This window comes from Herpailurus yagouaroundi, unplaced genomic scaffold, assembly GCF_014898765.1.
Source record: "Herpailurus yagouaroundi ecotype Mexico unplaced genomic scaffold, PumYag 191, whole genome shotgun sequence".
NCBI lineage: Eukaryota > Metazoa > Chordata > Mammalia > Carnivora > Felidae > Herpailurus > Herpailurus yagouaroundi.
Window position 1 is genome coordinate 9694721 of NW_024412422.1, and position 16859 is coordinate 9711579.

Genomic DNA, 16859 nt, shown 5'->3' on the forward strand with positions numbered 1-16859 from the left:
AGCCACACAGCCGGGAGGGGTCTCTGAAACTCGGTGGAGAAGTTCCCAATGCCTTGCAGGCAGGAGGCGCCTCGGGAGGGAGTGGCTTTGAACACTGGACCATTTCTCCTTAAACCCCTTTTCTTTTCTCTCTGGGTTGGCCCCTCACTGAGGTCTGGGGTGGGGGAGCATCACCTCCTCCGGGAAGCCCTCTCTGGTTTGGTGAAATTCAATGTATGGATCTGAACCTGGAAGAGGCGCTGTGGTGGAAGTTGAAGACATTTCTTCCCCCGTCCCTGACCTCACATAAGGCAGGACCTTTGGCAATTTCTCCAATGCCACAGATGCCCTGCACACTGACTTTCTGCCCCTTCTGTAGACTTCTCTGTGCAAGTTCAGGCCCTACTATTTCTCCCATGAACAGTTGCACCCTGGTCCTATATCACTTCTCCCTGCCTGCTGTCTTCCCTCCTTCCAACCAGCCTCCCCTGCTCTGCCAGAGAAATAAGCCCGGTCCCTCCCTTGCTCAAACACCTTTGATGGCTCCCTATGGATCTCAGGACAAAGTCTAAATGTAGCACAACATTAAGGCCGCCTGTGATCTGGTACTACGTAACCTCCCCCGGGTTTTCTCGGCACCCCAAATGTCTGTGGTTCCAAAATACAAGGGAGTGTGAGAACCCCCTGGAGCCTTTGTTATAATACAGATTTCTGCTGCTGCCTTCAGAGATTCTGTTTCGGGAGGTTTGAGGCGGGCCCATGAATCTGCAGCTTTAACCAGTAACCCAGGTAACTGGGTCCTCAGACCACTCTGCGAGGCAGTCTTGTGAGTTGAAATTCCCTTCCTGATTAAACCCACCCGGCCTAAGCACCTGCTCAGGACTGGCCCTCCTTCTCCAAAGGCCACCTTGACTCCTCCCACCTGGTGCTCCCGCCTGGGGTCCCCCGTCAGGGCTGCTGCCTGGACTGTAGTGAGTGGGGGGCCTTTCCCTGAATGCTCCAGCCCCACAGGTGCCCTCAGAAAGGGGGATCTTCTGTCTGTGGGCAGTGGGCACCCATGCAGCCCCTGGGGCAGTCGTGTGTTACTTTAGGGTCCGGTTCAAGGTTATTTTTTTAACTGTCCTTCCAAACCAAGAGCTATTTGGAAATTTGGGGGGGGGGGCAAAAATAATAATTCTCCCAAGTGGTAGCTCTTACCGTCTATCAATAAAGATCTTGAGTGTGAATAAGAAAGAATGTGAATTCTAGAGTCCGGCCTCCTGGGTTCGACCGACTCCCTCATCTTGCCACCAGCTGGCTGTGTGACGCTGGGCAAGTGTTTTCCCCTCTCTGTGCCTCGGCCCCCTGTAGGCAAAGTGCGAATGATGGTAGCATCCACTTCGTAGGAGCGGACACGAGATTTTACAACATCCACAGGACTAGCGGAGATGCCCGGACCGTGGCCAGTCGCTGCCGGTGTGGTTAATGCCCCGTTTGCCTGCTGGTCACAATCCAAGGGGTGCTGAGAGCTTTCTGCCAACCAAGGGTTCGGGTTTGGGTATGCGAGAGAGCATGAGTGGGGCAGGGGCAGAGACGGGGGAGGACAGAGGATCTGAAGCAGGCTCTGTGCTGACAGCAGAGGGCCGGACTCGGGGCTCGACCTCACGAAGTGCGAGATCATGACCTGAGCCGAAGTCGGACGCTCAACCGACTGAGCCCCCCAGACGCCCCAGACAAGCTCCTTTTTTTTTTAAATTTTTTTTCCAACGTTTTTATTTATTTTTGGGACAGAGAGAGACAGAGCATGAACGGGGGAGGGGCAGAGAGAGAGGGAGACACAGAATCGGAAACAGGCTCCAGGCTCCGAGCCATCAGCCCAGAGCCCGATGCGGGGCTCGAACTCACGGACTGCAAGATCCGTGACCTGGCTGAAGTCGGACGCCCAACCGACTGTGCCACCCAGGCACCCCCAGACAAGCTCCTTTTATGCATCCAGGCACTTCTCACATTCACACACACACACACACACACACACACACACAGACACGCACAGACAGACAGGCATAGAGAAGGACGCATTCAGACACACAGACACACAAAGACAGAAACACATAAAGACAGATGCGATCAGATGCCCACAAATATAGGCAGGCGTTCGCACACATACGAAGGCTCACCCAGATGCCCACACGCACACTCGCACGCACACAGATTCTCACACGTGCACACGCGTGCACACACACACACACACACACACACACAATGCCAGTCTGTTCAGTCCTCTTACACCAACAAGCTCAGGGGCAGCGACCACTGCAGGAGCAGCCTCCCGATCTCTAGAACAAGCCTGCATTTATTTGAAGAGTGTCAGGAGGTCATTCCTCAGCTAAATAGTGTCGTGCCCGTCCTTTCTGTCTCGTCCTAGGACCTATTCCGCGATCCATTCATCATGCCCCGCACCTCCAGCCGCAGGGCCCCTCCACGGATGTCCCGACGCGGCCCCTCCCACACGGGGGGCCGCCGCAACCTCTCTGGGGGGCTGGCTCCACATCCCTCCCCCTGCTCAGCGATTCCTGCCCCCACCCCACGGATGAGAAGGCGGAGGCTCAGGGAGGAGAAACGCTTTCATTTCATTCGTTCGTTCGTTCGTTCGTTCAGACACTGGATGCTAAATGTTCACTGCAGCACTATTCACAGCAGGCAGGAAGTGAACACCACCTAAAACTCCACCCACAGACGCTTAAACGGATGTGGCCGATCCCTACCACGGGATACTCTTCGGCCAGAAAAAGGAGCAAAGCCCTGATATCTGCCACCTCGAAAACGTGACGCTGAGCGAAAGAAGCCAGGCACGGAAGGACAAATGCTGCGCGGCCCCGCTTACCGTGAAACACCTAGAACAGTCAACCCCAGAGAGACAGAGAGCAGCTCGGGGGTGACCAGGAACTGGGACGGGGGGAGCAGGACTTAGTCCTTAAGGGGGCGAGTCGGGGGTGAGGACGTTTGCAAACAGACCATGGTGATGGTGGCACAGCACGGTGAATGCCCCTGATGAAAAATGGTTAAGACGGCAAGTTGTACGTTGGATTTATTTCGTCGCGGTAAAGAAAAAGAAGGAAAAAACCCACCTCCGGGTAGAGAATGGTACAGGCAGGGACAGCAGCGGGGAGACCAGCGTGATGGCCACGGCCTTGGTCCAGGCAGAGACCATAATGGCCGGAACACTTTTGCCCAAGGTGTCCCGGGGTTACTGTTAATACTGGGGCTCCAACCCAGGACTGTGGCCCCCACACCCTTTCCTGTGGCAGAAACGTCCGGCTTTGGGGGCTTTCGGAATAGACTCGCAGCTGAGAGTTCAGATTCCAGGGCTGCCCTCCCAGCTCTGTGACGTTGGGTCGATGACCTCCCCTCTCTGGGCCCCAGTTCCCTCATCTGCTGAGTGGGAGCCATAATAGCGCCCACCCCCGGGACTGGTGGGAGGATTCGTCGGCGTAGGCGGGAAGGGCTTGCCCGGGGTCCTGGCAGCACAAAGGACTGAGCACTCAGTACTCAGCTGAGATCATTGTGGGGCACCATGGATTCCCAGTCCCAGGGGCCCTCCCTTCTCCTCCCTCTTACTCTCTGCTCCTCCCTCCCTCTCCTTTCCGCTTCTTTTCCCCACCTCTCTCTTCTCTCCAGGATGGGTTTCGTGGCCACACAAACTGTGAAGTCCCGCGGGGGCCCCCCACTTGCTTTAATGACCTGCGGTCGCCATCTTGAGATTCTCAAAAGTTCTTAAGAATTGTTAAGGGCCTCTCGTTTTCATTTTGCGCCTGGGGTCCTGCCACCCCCTCGTCCAGACCCTCCTCCACAAAGAGAACCACTGTGCCCACCTCTGGTCTTCAGGAAGGCGTTGCTAGAACTCCAGGCCAGAAGGGGCTGTGCCCACTAGCTCACCAGTAGCCTTCAATATTATTTTAATGACCCGCCTCCTAGTTTAACCGTCCTCCCTCTAGGGAATAGCAAAGCGGGGGTGGGGGGGTGAGAAGTCTGGAGACTCTCAAAGTTGGCTACATCTCAGACTCACCAGGAAAATGGATTGGAAGAGTGGCCTCTGTGGCCCCACCATTCCCAGGGTTCCTGATGATTCTGGTGCAGGGAGGTAATATCCGAGTCCCCATGGGGCCAGGTGCCATCTGGCCGGCCCATACCCTTCTCTTCTGCCACCCCCTCCCCACCCCAGGGCCTGGGCACCTCCCTTTTCTTCTCCCAGGAACGCTCTCTCCCTGGATCTTTAGCTTAAATGTCACCTCCTGAGGCCCACATCTAAAGCAGGTCCCCAGCCCCCATCCCTCTCCATCACCTGAGTTGGTTAACTGATCCCAACACACAGCTCCCTTATTTAGGTTTCCCCATCTGTCTCCCCGACTAGGACGGGAGCCACGTGACAGCCAAGACTTCAGTGTCCTGCCACTGCGGGGGGGGCCTTGGCTGCCTCGCCCGGGGCCTGGCACATGGTAGTTGCTCAGTAAACATCAGCTGCATGTACGAACGAACGAGTCTGTGTTTTCCACAAGAGCCTTGGTGATTTGCAGGTGTCTGGGCATCAGAGACCTGGATGGGTCCCTGCTGGAGTGCTCTCTGCATCCCATCAGCCTTTGCTTGCACACCCCCGGCGTTGGGGAGGCTCATCCCCTTTTGCAACAGCGCTAACAGTTGGCAAGACTGACCACCTTGAGATGCTGAGCCTGCGTCCCCATAGCTTCCAGCGATTGGCCCTTATTCGACCCACACACCCCTCCGAACGGCCCTAATTCCTCCATCAAACCACGGCCCCTCAAAAGCCTCAGGACTTCATTCAGGCTGCACCTCTCCCAGCCCTTCAACAAGCCCCATTTCGTAGTTTCACTTCCGCTTAGAGAGGACCAGGATTTAATCGAAGTAGATCCCTCTTCTGGAGTAGCTACCTCCCATATCTCCCATTTATTACTTTTGACATAGGCTTCTTCTCCAAAACGTTCCACCATGAACTTGGATTCCTTCCATAATCAGAGAGAAGAGCATTTAAGAAGACACGCTATTCAAAGCGACAGTCACTTAGGAGAACGCTCCCTCCTCCTGCATCACCTCCCCGCCCCCCAAATAAAAACAAATGTCTTTGAGGCCTAGAAAGAGAGTCGGTACTGAGGAGTGGAAGTCACCAAAAAGGCAGAGAGCTCTCTTCGCGATGCTTGTGGAGAAAAGCAAATGTATGTCCTCATTCGTGAGGGCCACTTGGGGGGGGGGGGTTCACAGGCCCTGGGGGACCTATTTTGTGACAAACCTAAGCCAGCCCAAACAGTCGGACCCATGCTTCGGGAAGAGAGGGAACTTCCAATGGGGGTGCCTTCAATTTTGGAATTTTCAGCACCAAGTCCTGGCTGTGCTGTTGAGAGAAGCATATTGATCAGAAGAGGGTTGGGTAGGGGTGCCTGGGTGGCTCAGTGGGTTAAGCATCTGACTCTTGGTTTCGGCTCAGGTCAGGTCATGATCTCAAGGTCTGTGAGTTTGAGCCCCACATTGGGTTCTACGCTGACAGAGCAAAGCCTGCTTGGGATTGTCTCTCTCTCCTGTCTCTGCCCCTCCCTCAAGCTTGCTCTCTCTCTCTCTCTCTCTCTCAAAATAAATAAATAAACTTAAAAAAAAAGAACAGGATCGGGTATAAATTCAAAAATCTCTTTCTAGTCATGTGGAAATTGTTCCCGCACATGGGACTAAGACCTCAGTTCCCAGAAAGCCTGAAGGCCTCTGTGCAAAGACCTTGGGGTGAGTCAGGTTTGAAGGTTGTACAGTGATCCTCCCGGGGGAGCCGCGAGCCTCTAGGATCATCCAAGGAGACTCCTAGGGTGGCAATGGGAAAGGACTCTGGAAAACAACCCGTCCCCACCCAGGCCATCTTCTGGTGCTTTTTAGAAAGTTTTCAAGCAGCAAGCCTCAGCTTTGGTCAACATACTCAGAGAAGCAACTGGAATGATGGCTTGTCAGGCAGGAGACACCGTCTCTCAGCAGGAGCTGTGGCCCCTGTGGGAACAGCTGCCCAACGCCCCTCTGGCCTCCCTCTGGGGATCCCCTTTGGGCAAACCCAAGCAGAAGCCAGGGGGGAGAGGGACGCCTGGGTGGCTCAGTCCGTTAGGCATCTGATTCTTGATTTCGGTTCAGATCGTGGATCTCACCGTCATGAGATCGAGCCCCGCGTTGAGCTGGGCTCTGTGCTGGGCGTGGGACCTGCTTGGGATTCTCTCTCTCCTTCTCCTTCTGCCCCTCTCCTGCTTGTGCTCTCTCTCTCTCTCAAAAAGAAAATTTGTTTTAATTAATAAAAACGAAGTCAGAGGGAAGAGAGCCATAGATGCTCCCTATAGGTCAGCCCCCCAGAACACAGGGCAGGTGGGGGAGGATGGAGGAGAACGAATATAGAGGAGCAGACAGAAGACCCCCCACGCTATTCTAGCCCCGTCCCCAGCACAGTGCCTACCATGTGGCTGGAGCTCAACAGACGTTCGATGAGTGAGTGAGCGAGCGAGCGAGCGAGCGATGCTTGGCGTAGCCTCACCTCGTTACCTTGCATTTCTCCGCCTTTGGATTTTTGTGCACGCTAGTCTCTTCCCCTAAAATGCCTTCTGCTTCCTCTCTGACTCAGACTCCGTCCTTCCCAGCCCAGCTCAGACTCAGCTGAGACCCTGTAGGCCCACTGAAAGAAGCCAGACACAAAAGACTACATACTGCATGGCTTCGTTTGCATACAATTTTACAAAACGCAAAGTCATCCGTAGGGACAGAAAGCAGAGCAGTGGTTGCGGGGGGTGGGGGGGCAGTCGGGGAGGGGCGGCTTGGTAAGAAGCGTCATAAAAGGACGTGTGGTCGCTTTAAAGGCCGACGGCCGTGCTCAGTCTCTTGATCGCGGTGACGGTGTATACAGGTGGGTGCATGTGTCCAAACGCATCAGATCGTACGCTTTAAATATGTGCAGTTCAGGGGCGCCTGGGTGGCGCAGTCGGTTAAGCGTCCGACTTCAGCCAGGTCACCATCTCGCGGTCCGTGAGTTCGAGCCCCGCGTCGGGCTCTGGGCTGACGGCTCAGAGCCTGGAGCCTGTTTCCGATTCTGTGTCTCCCTCTCTCTCTCTGCCCCTCCCTCGTTCATGCTCTGTCTCTCTCGGTCCCAAAAATGAATAAACATTGAAAAAAAAATAAAAAAAGAAAAAAAAATAAATATGTGCAGTTCATTACACACCAATTGTATTTAAATAAAACTAGACCCAAAAAAATCCGCCCCCCCCCCCGCCAAAATCTTCAGATTCCCCACCTCCTGGTGATGCCTGGTCCCTGGCTCTCTCTGCCCGGCATGCATTCATTCCCCAGCTATTTATCGAGCATCCACTAGGAGCCACGCAGTGGGGCTGGATGCTGAGACCAGCCCCAGCCCTCAAGGAGCTCAGAGCCCTGTGGGGAAATCCACAGGGGGTCTGGGGAGTAGGAAGGTTTCCTGGAGGAACCGTGGCTGAGAGCCGACCTGAAAGGCAAGAGGAGCAGGGGGAAGTCGGGGAGGAAAGACAGTTAAGAGGAAAGAAACAGGCTCAGAAAGGGACGGAGTGTGTTGGCGAATCCAGTCAAAGCTCAGGATGGCTGGACTGTAGGGAGGGAGGAGGCAAGAGAGGAAGTAAGTGGAGGGGGGGGCGGCTGGAGGGGGGGCAGGGAGACAGGGGGTTGGAAACCAGCTAAGACACTGCAATTTGTTCTGGCAGCAATGGAGAAGCACCCGGAAGCTTTCAAGCATGGGAGCCACCTGGTCCGTTGTGTTCTACAGCAAAATCACTCTGCTAGGGGTTGGGGTGGGGGGGCGGGGCCGTGGGAATGAATTGGAAGAGGAGGGGTGGGAGCCTTGTGTCCAGGCAGGTCACAGGCAGGTGAGAGACTGGGCGGGATTCGGGAGGGGTTGCGGGGAGCAGGAGAGAAGGAGCCCGTGTGGTTTCTGGCTTGGGCGGCTGGGAGGACAGCGGTACCCGGAAGGGGCAGCAGGTCAGGGAGGGAGAAGGTGACCGGTTAGTGCCGATCACGCTGAGGGGTCTGTAGCCACCCCCACCGCGGGGAGTCTGTTCAGCGGGCGGCTGGGTAGACGAAGCTGACGCCCCGGAGCCGGGTCTCCGAGCCCTTCTCCTCGAGCTGCGAGACCCTTGAAGAGACTATGAGATCCCTGAGGATCTTTGCATCGTCCCCAGCAAGCCACCGGCGAGGCCTCACAGATCTTTGTCTCCTAACGGATGTTTGTCGATTGGCCCATTGCTGATTTCTCTCTCCAGGCGGAAGCTCAGTCTCAAGGGACATCTACTTCTTTGGTGGTGGGGTATCATCGCCTCCATCCAAGCCTCAGGTGCGAACAGTGTATGGAAAGCAGCGCTAAATTCCCATGGGCCCATTCCGCCAAGCCCTCCCATGACTCCCCCACTGGGCTCCATTCCTGGAGAAGAGGCCCTCAGGAGGGAATAGAACTCCATGCCTGCCATATATTTAATTTTTTTTTTAATGTTTCTTTATTTTTGACAAAGAGAGAGAGAGACAGAGCATGAGCAGGGGAGGGGCAGAGAGAGAGGGAGACCCAGAATCTGAAGCAGGCTCCAGGCTCCAAGCTGTCAGCACAGAGCCCGACGCGGGGCTCGAACCCACGAGCTGTGAGATCATGACCTCAGCCGAAGTCGGACGCTCAACCGACTGAGCCACCCAGGCGCCCCAATGCCTGCCACATATTAATCATTACATCTCGGAGAGCCCCGACATTGTGCTCCAGGAAGCTCTGGCCAACGTCCCCAAGGCTGGGGACACATAATTCCCAATTCAAAGATTGAGACATGCAAGAGAGAGGCTCAGAACTCTCCCAAGGCCACACAGCAAATCCAAATGCAGAACCAGGCCTCCGGATGCAGAGGGTGTCTTGTCCCCAACACGGGCTCATCTTCCCTGTCTACACTCTCCAAAGTTGGCCTCTGAGGACCCTGAGGGTCTCAGATTAGAAAAGCCATGAGGACTGCAGAAGGGGTAAAGTGACTTGCCCACACCCTCACAGCTAGGGAGGGGCAGGGAGCTTTTTCACTGGAGCGGAAACTGGAACCCTCCTCGCCTCCACTTCTAAACTTCTCCAGGGAACACGTACAATCAGCAGTCACTCTATTTATCTACACTGATGAGCTCGGTCACGGCAAACCCTTCCTTCCGGGGGGCATTTCATATCTTTTACTGGTTTCATATTTAATCTTCTCCAACTGAACTCCTGGGGCCAGAACTGAGTCTGATTCATCTTCCTGCTCCCCAACCCCTCACAAAGTGCCCTGATGGGGGAGGAGTCTCGACAGTAAGCGTCTGACCCCTCGACGAGGCGGAGAGGAGACATCGCTGGCGGAAGGGAGACACAAACCATTGACTGAATAATGCCCATGGCCCGGGAGGCCCTCTGGAAATCTGGATTTCTACCCCGGCCCTTTTTGCTACCACGTGGGAGATACCAAAACAGCCATCTGTCCCAGGCCTCAGATGTCTATAAAGTGGTAGTGATGATATAATGAAGGACTTGAGGCCTAGGCAATCAGAATTCACACGGAAAGCATCGCATCTCATCGAGGAAGGGGGCGGGGCACGCTGCTCCCTTGTCCTCCCTCCTCTCGAACTTCGTGGAGATCAGAGACCAGAAAAGGGCCGCTGCTATCCACCGTGGAGAAAGACCGGCTCAAAGAAACACACCCCGGTCAAGTCCATGCAGGGCTGGGGTAGCCGACCCACTGGATCCACCTCACAGACCGGTGCCCAGAGAGGTAGAGGGACTCCCTCAAGCTCACGCAGCAAGAGAGTGGCAGCGTTTGGCAACATGAGGTCCACCAGACAAAAGCGTCCCTGCTGGGAGAGTGTCTTGCTGAGTTAGCCTCAGACAGCTCCAGATTCCATCTTGGCTTTGCAAGTGAGACGTTGTAACATCCAGGAAAAGTGGCCCAGCATCTCCGCACCTCAGTTTCCTCATCTGTGCGGTGGGTAGAATGGTAGCACCTACCTCAAAGACGCGTGGTCCCCAGGACATGCAATCATCAGCTGAGCTGTGGTGGCTGCTGTTTACTTTCCAAAAGACCCCCAAGAGGTAGAAATGACTCGCATTGAATCAGAGCTGGCTGGGAGACCTTTCGGACCACAGAACTTCTGATGCCCTCAGAGCTCCGATCCGGTGCCGGACCACCTGGTCACCCGTGCCCCGCCCCACCTGCAGATTCCACAGGGACATGGTCCGTAGAGACCTGTGTGCAACAGCTGGGTCACCTCCTTCCAGAGAGAGCCCCGACGGCATCTTTAAAAACGAAGACCTTCTCGGATCTGGTTTCATGAGGCCTCAAAAATCCTGAAGCTTCCCAGAGAGAAGGAGAGAGGCAAAGAGACCCCAAGACATTTCCACAACACTTGCATGCCAGGAGAGCCCTCCAGAGAAGCCCGTGTGGCTACTGGACCCTGGGGATCTGACCAGCTGGGGCTACCGATTGGCTCAGGAGGGAGTGGGCTGGGCCTGCCCGGGTGTGGGTGCACACACACACACACACACACCCCACAGTAGGGGCCTCTAGTGCAGGGGCTTGGGTCTCAGGGCCTTAATCCCAGGCACCGGAATGGGGGCTTTCTCCCAACCATAGGACGTAAGGCAGGGTTTCTCCACTTTTACACTACTGAGATGTAGGGTAATTCTGGGGTTGGAAGAAATGGTCCTGTGCACGGGAGGACGTTTAACAGCATCCCTGATCTACCTGTTCCATGCCCGTAGCACGCTGCACTTGGTCGGGTCAGCCGACATGTCCCCAGATACTGCCGTATGTCCCTTGGGAGACAAAATCACCCCTGACCGAGAACCACCGATGTAAAGGGGGCTTCCCAGAAGGGGAGGGAGGAACAGAGCCCCCGGTTACCAGTGGTGGGTAGAAGGGGAGACAAAGGGGAAGAAGCGTAGACACACCCACTGGCCTTAGAACGGAATCTTGTCCAGGTAACAGAGCTCACACTCTGCGCCTTTATTCTGAGGGATCCCTCCTTCTTATTTTTCTTAATAAGGGCATGATTCTATTATGTAAATACTTATTGATTGCTTTTTGGAGACAAGGCACTTCCACACATGCATTTCAAAAACGATTCAAGAAATTTGTGCTGCTCGTATTATTACTACATATTTCATCCCTGATCATGAATAGCAGCCGTCGTTAATTGGGCACTTACCTTGGACCAGGCACTGTAGTAAGCACTTTACATTTATCATCTCATTTAATCCCCACAACTCCTGGAGCTGAGTCGTTGCTTTTATCAGTGTTCTTTCTCCCGGTTTGCAAATGAAGACAGTGAGCCGCCTAAAACAAAAGCACTCAAGCTGGTATAGCTTTGGGGGAGGGAGGGAAGGAAGGAAGGAAGGAAGAAGGAAGGAAGAATGAAAGACGAAGGAAGGAAGAAGGGAGGGAGGGAGGAAGGAGGGAAGGAAGGAAGGAAGGAAGGAAGGAAGGAAGGAAGGAAGGAAGGACAGCCCAACAGTCCATACCTCTTCTTCCTTTGATGTTCGGTAGTAATGTGTAGACGCTGTGTGCAAATTCGAGTTGATGGTGGGTCTCCCTTGCCAGGCCGTGAGGCAGTTTGGGAGCTGGGGTGGGGGTGGGGTGCTCCTCATTCACAGAGGCAACTTCAGCCTCTGGCACAGGGGTTGGCACAGAGTAGGTGACCAATACAGGTTTACCGAGTGAGCCAACGAAAGGAGGCACTTTGCACACGTCTAATTTACCCTCATAGACACCACCTCCCAAACCCAGCACAGGCTCTGTCCCATAGTAGGCTCTCTCGGTATTACTGTATTTTGCTCAAAGAGGACAGGACAGGTTCTGGAATCCTGAGGCTTCCCAGGGCTTGAGGCAAGTCTGGCAGACCTGGCTCCAGATCAGTAGTTGTGTTTTTTCCCCCCAATGTTTTATCTGTTTTTGAGAGAGAGAGAAGCACAGAGTGTGAACGGGGGGTGGGGGTGGTGCAGAGAGAAAGGGAGACACAGAATCCAGAGCAGGCTCCAGGCTGTCAGCACAGAGCCCGACACGGGGCTCGAACCCACCGACTGCAAGATCATGACCAGAGCCGAAGTCAGACGCTTAACCAACTGAGCCACCCAGGCGCCCCTCTAGATCAGTAGTTCTTAAGTGGCAGTGATTTTGCACCCCAGGGCACAGTTGGCGATATCTAGAGACCCTTGGGGCTGTCATACTCCTGGCATTTAGGAGGAAAGGCAGAGGAGGCCGCCTAGCATCCTTCTATGCACAGGACAGCCCCCCACGACAAAGATGTATCCAGCCCAAGATGTCAATAGCGCCTGCTCTATTATAATCAAGCCCGCTCTACATGGACATATTAGCAGATGAATTGTAATCAGGGATTGTACAGATATCTAGGGACAGACACTCTGGGGTCACCTAGCTGTTCATTCATTCATTCAGAACACCTGTACCCAAACCATCTGATGTAAGGAAATCGCAAGAAGGGGTGGGTGCGGAAGAGACAGATAAATACGGCTCAGTCGCGCTCTGCCAAGCTTACCAGCTCCTGGGGTTTCTGCTAACGACAAGCAACACCGGAGTGCCGGATAGGAAATGAGTGGTGAGTGAGCCAAAGAGAGGAGAACTCAAGGAGAGGGAGGAGGCACACCACCTTGGCGTTGCTCAGGGGGAGGGAGGCTCTGTCCCACTTCAATTTCATCCCGCGATCTTTCCAACTGTGTGTCGACGAGATGCACCAACGGGGGGAACCACGTGGAGAGAAATGTCTCCTCTCGTCCCAAGTCACATCTGTGTGTTTACTTTACAGAGGATTTTCTTGGACAGCTCATATTACATTGTGAAGTTTGTTTATATTTTACACACACACATACACACACACACACAAAGAAAGCCCATTAGCACTGGGGCCAGAAATTCAGTCCGAGTCTTCAGATCCAGGTACAAATCTGGGCAATGGGCTCTGACACCAGCCGTGTGACTTCCCTTCCCTTAGTATCTCCACCTGCGAAACGGGGTCTGCCTCCTAGTGCCATTCAGAGCATTCGAAAACATGATGTGCTTACGTGGATCATCTGGATCACCACACTGCAGAGCACAGTATCTGGCCCCTGAAAAGACTTGATGACTTTTTTTTAAGGCGTACAGATTAGGGAGTGCTCATTAACCTAACAAAGGGATTCACCAAGAGAATTATCTTAACGGCACATTCCAGTAGGGCATTTAACACCTGGTGCCATCGACCATCGTGGGTTGGAGAGATGTCTCTGTAGAACATTCTGTTACATAAAGGATGGTTCCCCTGAAGGGTGAAACTGACCACAGTGGCCCAGATAAGGTCTCTGGGAACCAGCGCCATCTGAAACCGGGTCAGCCCCAGCAACAGGATTGGCTATAAGAAGGCCCTTTAATGACTCCAAGCAGGTCGCCTTCCTACTCTGATCCATTCTAGGGCCCAAGAATAATGCTCAAAGAGACACGTTTCTTTATAAAGAGAAAAAAAAAAAAGCTCCAAATAAGACCCATTGACAGCAGCTAACTACTAGAGATGCTGTCCCACGTGCTGGACAGGTTCCCAAACATCATCTCCCCAAATGCCAAATGAGGCAGGCTTACAATTACTGCCCATTTTATAGATAAGAAGACTGAGACTCGGAGAGGCCGAGAGTTCCTTCCTGCCGTGACTGAGCTGGTCAGCGCTGCAGCTAAAACTCTAAGCCAGGCCCTCTAATTTCCGAGCCCTCTTCTACCTTGACAGATAAGAGAAGAGCTCTTGAAGGAGAAAAGGAGCTCTTAGAAAGGTGAGTCTCATCTTTTTCCCTTGGCACTCAGTCTGTTTGCATCTATGTCTCTCCCACTCGCAACCCTGCTCCCTTTTCCCTCTCCTATACCAAACTCCAACACAAATAAAACAGACTAGAGCAATCCCTCATGGCCACTCTACAGGATAGGTATACTATTTTTATCTCTAGTCCACAGGTGAGGAAACTGAGGAACAGAGAGGCCCAGTGACTTGCCCCCTGTCACGCAACTCCACTTGGTGAACAATGGAGCCAGATTCCAGGCCAGGAGAATTGGGCTCCAGAGTTTGAAACTGTTAATACCACACTGTATTACTTCTTTCACAAGTAGGACTGGCTAGATTTTTCAAGAAAGGTTTTGCAATTTAGATATCTTCCCGATTTGCTGTGCTTTTCCATTGCCACCCTTTTGTCTGTAACCAAGAGAAGGTTCCAGGTCCGACAAGAACAAATAAAAATCACTCTCTGAGGCATGAACCTGATTTGCCACCCCAATGTGATTCCTGCATCTGGTTTTCAGAATCCACCTAAAGACTATGCCCTCTTGGGGTCTTTGGCAAACTTTTCTTTCTTCCCTTCTCCATGCTGGGAACCCACCAGGCAGCTGCTCTGTTTGTGGAGCCCAGAAGATAGGCAAATGCAGTTCAGTCTCTCCTCGGCTTTGAGCCCATCCCCATTCACTTCTGTACCACGTGGTTCATCTGTGTATTCAGTTACTTTTCATTCAGTAGACACACGCATACTGAACAGCTCTATTCCAGGTACTGGGCTAGGCACTGGGGATTCAACAGTGAACGAGACAAACACAGTCTCTGCCCTCAAGGAGCTTTTATTTTATGAAGAAACACAGACAAGGTGCACCTAAACAGACAAGTAGGATAATTCTAGATATTGGTAAAGGGCTACAAAGAAAATTGACAGAGGGGTAGACTAGAGAGTGACCGAGGACAGAGTGCTTAGCGAAGGTGGCCAGGAAAGACTTCTCTGAGGACTTAACGTTTGAGCTGAGACCTAAGGGACAGAAGGGAGCCAATCTCCTAAGGATCTGAGGGCAGAGGGGCAAGCCAAGTGCAAAAGGTCTGGAGGTGAGAAAACCTAGAAGTGTGTGAGGCACAGCAGGGGGGCCAATGAAGGGGGAGCATGCTACAGAGATGGGCGGGGGCCAATCACAAAGGGCCCTGCAGAGCAGGGTGGGAAGTATGGATTTTATTCCAAGTGCACTGGGGAGCCGTGGGAGGGTTAAAAACAGAAGAATGACAAGATCTGATTTATGATTTTAAGATATAATTTGAGTTATCGTGTAGAGAATAGATTGCAGAGGAGGGCAAAGATAGGAGAAATAGGGAGACCAGTCAGGAGGCTACTTTTATAAAATAGATGAGATGATGGCGGCTTAGACTAGGGTAATAATGGAGAAGAAGATGAGAAGTAGATGGGTTGGAATATATTTTGGAGGCAGAGCTAACTGCATTTGCTGATGGATTGGATACATGGCAGGAGAGAAAGGGGGAGGTAAGGATGACTCTTAGGTGTGACTCCTGAGAGATGGCCCAGGACCTTTTTCACATTCTGCAAATACCCACCTAACCCACATGAATGGGAGGCTCCTCCGTCCTCTCTGTTCTTTTTTTTTTTTTTTTAATTTTTTTTCAACGTTTATTTATTTTTTTGGGGACAGAGAGAGACAGAGCATGAACGGGGGAGGGGCAGAGAGAGAGGGAGACACAGAATCGGAAACAGGCTCCAGGCTCTGAGCCATCAGCCCAGAGCCTGACGCGGGACTCGAACTCACGGACCGCGAGTTCGTGACCTGGCTGAAGTCGGACGCTTAACCGACTGCACCACCCAGGCGCCCCCGTCCTCTCCATTCTTATGTCTTGCTTTCAGATTTAGAGTTTAAGCCAACTTCCAAATACAGACCAAAGGCCATGATGGCTGGGCAACCCAAAGGGATTGTGGCAGTGTGGTCACTGATATAACCACCAGTATAACCATCAGTGTGATCCCCAGAAAAGCATGGGGTATGAGAGTAAGGACAGGCTCCAGAACCAATGAAACCTAGGTTAGAATCATTATATAACCATAAGGAACTTCATGAACATCTCTGAGCCTCAATTTCCTCATCTGTAACATGGAGCCATGATAAATATCTACCATCTTTCAGAATCTCAGTGAAGATTAGGAATCAAATGCACATAATGGTCACTCAATAAATGGCTTTTTTTTTTCATTTCTCCTTTACTCACTCAAGGTCAGGGTTTCTGTCCTGCATTCTTCTAAGAGGTTGAAAGGTATATGATCCAGAAGGATGATGGCTTTCGCCTTAATGAAATATCTCAGGTTGTTTTAACAGTCAGCGTTTGGCGGAATGGGGGTTCATTACCTCAACCCAAAGATTCAGCCTCCTATTACAAATGACCCCCCGTTTAAGAATTCTGGTTCCTCTGCCTTTAGGGGCAAATTAGCTCTAGAATGCCCAGGTGGGGAGCCAGAGTGAATCTATTCCATTGAATTCACAGGGACCTCTCTCCAGATGCATTGACAATGCTAACAACTGGGCTTAGCTGACACCCCTGTGGTGGGGAGGATTGGAGGGTTCAGAGAAGACCATAAGAAGTGGCCCCAGGGTATCTGGGCTCTCTGGGAAGCAGTGTATCTATGAGATGCCAGAAGGAACGTGTACGGATCTGTGTGCATTAAAAATGGGTGGGCGCCTCCCCTCCGGAGGAAGTATGTGATTTTTTTCCTCCCCTGCCCAAACTTCTTCAGACAAGTACTGCATACAAATTTGAGCAGAGGAATCGATGCTTGGTTATACACCATGCCAGGCATCTAGATAACACAGTGCACATTTAGAAAATGAAACACCAGATTAACCCTTTTGTACCCAAACTTTCGAAAGGAATCATTTCCATCTTGATAATCCTAGAGATTGTTACCTTTTCAGATCTCATCTCAGCCTCAAAGGGTTAAGTCAACTTAATGTCCATGCTGTGACCCTCACAAGCCATCTATTGACTTGTAGGCAAATGCCTTAGTCTGTTCACTT

General features: G+C 52.6%; 1 long non-coding RNA gene across 1 annotated transcript; it reads right to left on the reverse strand.

The window, feature by feature from the left end:
• Positions 1-8646: 8646 nt before the first annotated feature.
• On the reverse strand, positions 8647-11938 carry LOC121010478 (uncharacterized). The gene is made up of 3 exons (XR_005781191.1): positions 11519-11938; positions 11206-11333; positions 8647-10351 (listed from the first exon to the last, which is right to left on the reverse strand). It is a non-coding gene; the product is annotated as an uncharacterized LOC121010478 (long non-coding RNA).
• Between the last annotated feature and the right edge of the window lie 4921 nt (positions 11939-16859).